A 6,000-nucleotide genomic window follows, 5' to 3' on the forward strand; every position below is an offset into this window, starting at 1 on the left:
TCTTGCCAATCTATTTTATGCCAACTGAAAACCTTTGGAATAACTTTGGAACGTGCCTAGGATATGTTGGGGCCTTTGTATCTAAGGCTAAAATCCTAAAGTTCTGCCCCTGAAAGCCTTGAGCAGAAAAAATCCTTCCCCCTTCTTTAAGGGTGATTCTTCTATGGAGTGAAGAATCTAGGAATGTGTCCCCAACATTCTGGAGGGTGTCTGGTGGAGCAGATAGACTGGCTCATTTCTCTTATACACAGAGCTTCAAAAAGCTCCTCTGGAATTTCACTTATTGCATTATTAAGCTCCTGGAGTGAAGACTAAGTCACAAGCCATTTTGTGTTTCTATTTATGTTTTTAAAAGTACCACTCCTCAAATCCAAATCATTTTCAGTATTTCTTAGGGCAATGACCAGGTAATCAAATGGTGAGTGGGAAAGCACTAATGTCTGGTCAGGATAGAAGTTAAGGTAGGAGACCTTTTTTTGGGGTAGACTAGAAGCAGAACTCAGTAATATGGCCAAAAATCCTGTCTGAGATGTCACTCATTATCATGAATAATTTTACCTGTATAATCCTTTTAAATAGCCTACTAGTACTGCTCATTATAACAAAACTCTGACAGAAGAGAACAGATCATTGCAATTCCCTTGCTCAAATGATGGTAAAACCCTCTACAATACTGAGGAAGTTGTTTCCCACATTAGTGACTCTCTATTACCTCCAGGATAAAATATAAAAATTCCTTAACATTTAGACTTTAACTGCCTTTTCAATCTTGTTTCACATTATTCCCCTTTATTCTTTCTACATTCAGGCCAAATTTGATTAATTCTGGCTGTTCTTAAAACTCAATCATTTCATCTCTCACCTCCATATGCAGCAAAGCTGGTCCCTATACTTGTACTGTACTTTCTCCATCTCTTTTAGTATTCTCATCTTCCTTCAAAGTCAATTTAGTAAGAATTACTTCCTGTTAGAGGGAAGCTCTTACTGATCCTATCCCCACCCTCCACCCCCATCCCTTTGTTAAGGCTCTCTTTTATCCTCACTGTAATGGAAACCTTAGGGAGCAATCACTCTCTCCCAAAGCAGATTGGCAGGTCCTCTGCATGATGGAGAGTTGCCCAGAGCACTGAGAAATGCAGAGGCTTGTCTAGGGTCATAATCCAATCAGCCTTTAGTAAGTTCTTACTATATGCTGTTAAGACATTTTGCTAGGTACTTGAGATACAGATCAGTTCATGCCCTTAAAGATCTTAGACATGAAAATATAAATGTGTATTTACAATATTTACAAAATAGACATAACTGGGGTGACAAACATGAGGATACAGAGCCTGCAGTATTGAAAGATTTTCATTTTGGGATGATGCAGCCCCCCTTCTTAGTATCTTGGTCTTCTGATGGCATGCTGTGTAAAAGAGGACTAACACAAGAAGAACTGCATACAGTGCTCAATTAACTTTAAAAGGAAAGGCAGTTTCTATGATTACTCTTTCTTTTCTCATCTGTAGAGTATTTTAGGACTCTTTGAGCCTTTCCTTTGACCTTTCATTGGGGATGGTGATGAGGGAAAGTACTTTCCTCTTCTCCTTAGCAGAAATAGTGATTGCTTGCTTATGAGAGAAATAACATGTGCTTGTGAGTGAATCTGAGACCAGATCTTCCAAACTGGTTCTAACTTGGCAGCAACCTTGTAAGTCTGAGAGGATTAAGCTCCTGGACCAAGATACTATTTGCTCAGTGGGAGATGATTTTTACAATTTTCTGGAGATGACCACAATTAGGATGATAAGCCTAAATCAAGATTGCTAGAACAGACAGCTTCACTGAGATGCTTAGGCAGAGTAAGGCTAGATGAAGACAATAAAGTGTTTCAAGTTTCAATGTTTTGAGTGGCATTCTCCCAGGAGAGAATAATAAGAATTACGGATTGCTGGATCATGCTTTATGTATCTGTCAATGCACACTTATGAGTCATTTGTGTTTTAAACATTTCTTTTGTGGTAGAGGAAATAAATAGCAGTCCTATACCTCATCTACTTTATATATTGAATATATTTATAGAAATTATTCTATTAATTTATTCTGGGGGACTCTCAGACATAGTAGACAAAGTCTAAGCTGTAAGAGATTTCCCCCAATGTTGTCCCAATGGGGAAAAATGAGGCACGAGTACAAGAGCTTGATCCCCTTTCTTAAATGTTAGGCATAAAGCCAGGACCCCTTGGTGAATGAGGGTATCCCCAGCATGTGATGTCCCAATCTATTTCTAGCTGTGGGATTTTGCATATATACAAGGCAATTGAGGTGAGGGTGGGAGTACTAGCAACGAAGGGGATTGGAAAAGGCTTCACGTGAGAGATGTCAGTTGATCTGACTCCTAAAAGAAAAAAGGAATTTTAAGAGGTGGAGATGAGAAAGGAGTGGATTCTAGGCCTAGGGTGATAGAAAAAAAAGAAAAGAATAGAGACAGCAAATAGACTGCCATATATAACGATAAAGAGTAAAAAGGGGTGAACAAGGAAAGTAATATGTAATAATGCTGGAAATTTAGATTAGGTTCAAATGCCAAATAGAGGTGCTTAAATTAAATTTCTGAAGTGATAGAGAGCCACTAGAGTCTACTGAGCAAGTAAATGACATGTCAAACATCCTTTTTAGAAAAACCACATTAGTAGCTGTGTGGAAAATGGGCTGTATAGGGAGAAATTATGATAGGGAGATTAACTAGAAGATTATTGCAAAAATCCAGGTAAGAGGTAATGAGGATCTGAATGGATCTGAGAGATACTGTAAAAGCAAAATGACAAGACTGGAAAAATGATTAGATATGTAGGATGAGTGAGAGTAAGGAGTCAAAGATGACATCAAGGTTTTGAACGTAGGTGATAGGAGAGATGGGCGATAGGAAAGACAATATATCTTTAACACATAGTCAGTTGTAAATAGGCAGTCCCTGAGGCCAGGTCTTACTGAATCTGAGGCCAGTTCTTTATCCACTATGCTGTGTCTCTATGAATGCTGTGCTTAAATTTTAGAATTTCATTAATTTCATGCAATAGGGATAGAATCCTGAACTGGAATCTGCTCCATCTTCCAGGATACTGCCCAAGCAATGCCTTTATGTAACAATATTCTATGGGATTTCAATAAGCTAATTATTCTTTCTAGAATGGACTTCATGGACAGAAAACCAGATTCCCATTCAAAAAAGCCTGGATTCAAGTCCTCTCTTTGGACGCTTCCCAGCTGCATGACTCGTGGCAAGTTTCTTAATTTCATGGTGTCCCAAGCAGCTTTCTAAAAACACAAGTTGCAGAAAAAGTTATTGATCTATATTGGTACAATGCATTTCCTCATGTGAAATTCCCAATACATTCACTAATTAGGTTCTAATGAATAACTCTGATTATACAAAGGAGAAAAAACCCTCAAAATTCAGGATCCTTGGGTTTATACCTAAAAAATTCAATCCTGTCATTTGAGAGCTGAGAAAATTGATTCAGAAAAGTTAAACAACTTACTTGACATCATACATGAAGTAGAAGAGCCAAAATCTGATATAAAGTCCTCTGACTGAATTGTGCTTTTTCTGATACAACACATTACTAAGTGAATTATTAATCTATTAGGGCTGTGGCCTAATAAAAGCCCATGAGAATTACAACTCAGGGCAACCTAACCCCACTTGCTGGAGACTTATGATAATAAACAAACATTACACCCTGGAAGAAGCAGCTGCAGTAGCAGAACTGCAGCTTGAGCTTTGAAATCACTCCACTATAGTAATTGGCATTCTAAAGTTATTAGCAACATGGATTTCCTGATACTAATAGGCTTAGCACCAAGGAAGATAGTTGCTTACTCTCCACTGAGTTGTTCTATGCCTGCAAGCCTCTCCCCCTTCACTTGTTTTGTTCAACATGTGGGTAGGGCAAGCACAGGTGCATATTATCATCCCATTTCCTCATTACACCAAGAAAATAATAACAACAATAATGCTGGAACATGTGCAAATTGGAACAGATGAAATCTGACACTCTTGACATTCCATATTTTTTTCTGAATTCAGGCTAAGAGAGTTGGAACAAGTTGACTCAACTCAATTGCAGAAATCAGTGATTATGCAGCTAGATCTAGGTTCTCAGTTTCCATCCTGTTCTTTCTAGATTCCTCCTCCTAATTCTTCATGATTATGAAATATTTTACTAAATACTTTTATACTCATCTGCCCAAATATGACAATCACAGGTTTATGATTTAGGTCTTTGGATACCCAGGTTTTGAGTTATCTTGTGAGTCTGAACTCCCACCACCAATTTGATTGCCTTCAATAGTCAGTAGATACAATTAGCTCTAAGTAAAGATATTTACTAAAATGGTATAGGAAGAATGAGGAATTAGGAGGCACGGAGATAAGAGTGCTGGGCTTTGAGTCAGAAAGACTCCTTTTCCTGAGTTCAAATCTGACCTCAGATATTTACTAGCTCTATGACTTTGGACAAGACACTTAACTCAGTTTGCCTCAATTCCCTCATAGTAAAGCAAGCTGGAGAAGGAAATGGCAGACCAATATGAGGTCATGAAGAATTGGACACAGCTGGAAAACCTGAACATAGGAAGAATAGTAGTCACAAAACATTTCTCTGGTTAATATGGAGCACATACTTTCATAAATAATGTCCATGGGAACAGTAGGCATGAACTTTTGAGTACAATGATCATGAGGCACACGCATGTGGCTAAATCATCTCCACTCCAGAACTACAGAGATTCTGTACTCTTTCTTCTCCTCAGGTCAGTCTCATGAGGCTTCTCCCTGGACAGGTAACTTAGTTGAGTTCACAGTTCACAGTTTACAGAGTTCACTTGCTTCCTCTCTGCAGGATTTGCTCCCCTGTCTGTGCATATCTGATCTTGATTGTCAAGAATAACACTCTCTCCAATCATAGTCAGCTCTCTTCCTTGCTACCACAGGTCAATCATATTCTTTGAAACTGCTTTCAGCCTTCAGTGACCAAGTCTCTGTATCCATGTTTGCTTGGAAAGAGTATGTGTCCCTTTGTGGTTCAAACTTCTTGAAATGAATCTGCAACTACACAAGGAGGGTCTTCCTAAGTGATATATGCTATGGTTGACGGAATGAAGAGAATTTAGAGAGGATCCTCTCTCTTTAGTGTGCAAGGGTCAAACTGCACAAAGTACTTTTGGTCTAGACTGACTGAAACTCTTAACAGCTGGCAGGCTCAAGTTATTTAAAACTTGCAGAGCTATGGTCAATTTTTAGCCTGACCAATGGCATTGCTTCTTCAGATCCAATTCTAGTTAGGAAAAACCACAAAGGAAAATTACTGGCAGGATGAGATCAACCTCACTCATTTCTACCCTGGGTTCATTTTTATCCTAAACTTTGACTTTTCTGTGTGCCTTAGTTCCATCTATTTTTTCTGATATTTCAAGATAGGATATTCACCACTACTACTACATATATGTAGTTTCTCAAAGTTTTCTGATCTTCCTCTCAATTTAAATCTAGGTATAGACAAACTCTTTCTCCACTTTGTTCTATAGAAACACATTTAAAATTTTTCAAAATAAAATTTGAGTTTCAAAGGAAATAAAAATAACAAAATACAGAAGTAGATAAATAATGAAATTTTAAACTACTCATAGGTCTAGTTGACTTATGTTTAGGGAGTTCTCAGATATAATTAATTTTTCTAATTTCAGCTTTATTTGGCTTAACTTTAGGCCAAGTTAAATGTGCTTCATGTTTATAGCACAATCAGGTTAGTACATGGATGCGATCCTCATCTTTTCCAAGAATTTGTGTTTCAACTTTTCCATAACTATGAGCTCCCAGGTTGTATCTTCTGGTTCTAAGTTGTACTGTCTCTCCATTCTTTAGTCCTCTTGGTCCTTAGATCTCTAGATAAGAAAGGTTCTGCTTTTCTGTCCAGTCACCAAAATTTGTTCTTTGGATTTCACATCATTCCTAAACTG

The sequence above is a fragment of the Antechinus flavipes genome, chromosome 1 (genome assembly GCF_016432865.1).
Source record: "Antechinus flavipes isolate AdamAnt ecotype Samford, QLD, Australia chromosome 1, AdamAnt_v2, whole genome shotgun sequence".
NCBI classification, from domain to species: Eukaryota; Metazoa; Chordata; class Mammalia; order Dasyuromorphia; family Dasyuridae; genus Antechinus; species Antechinus flavipes.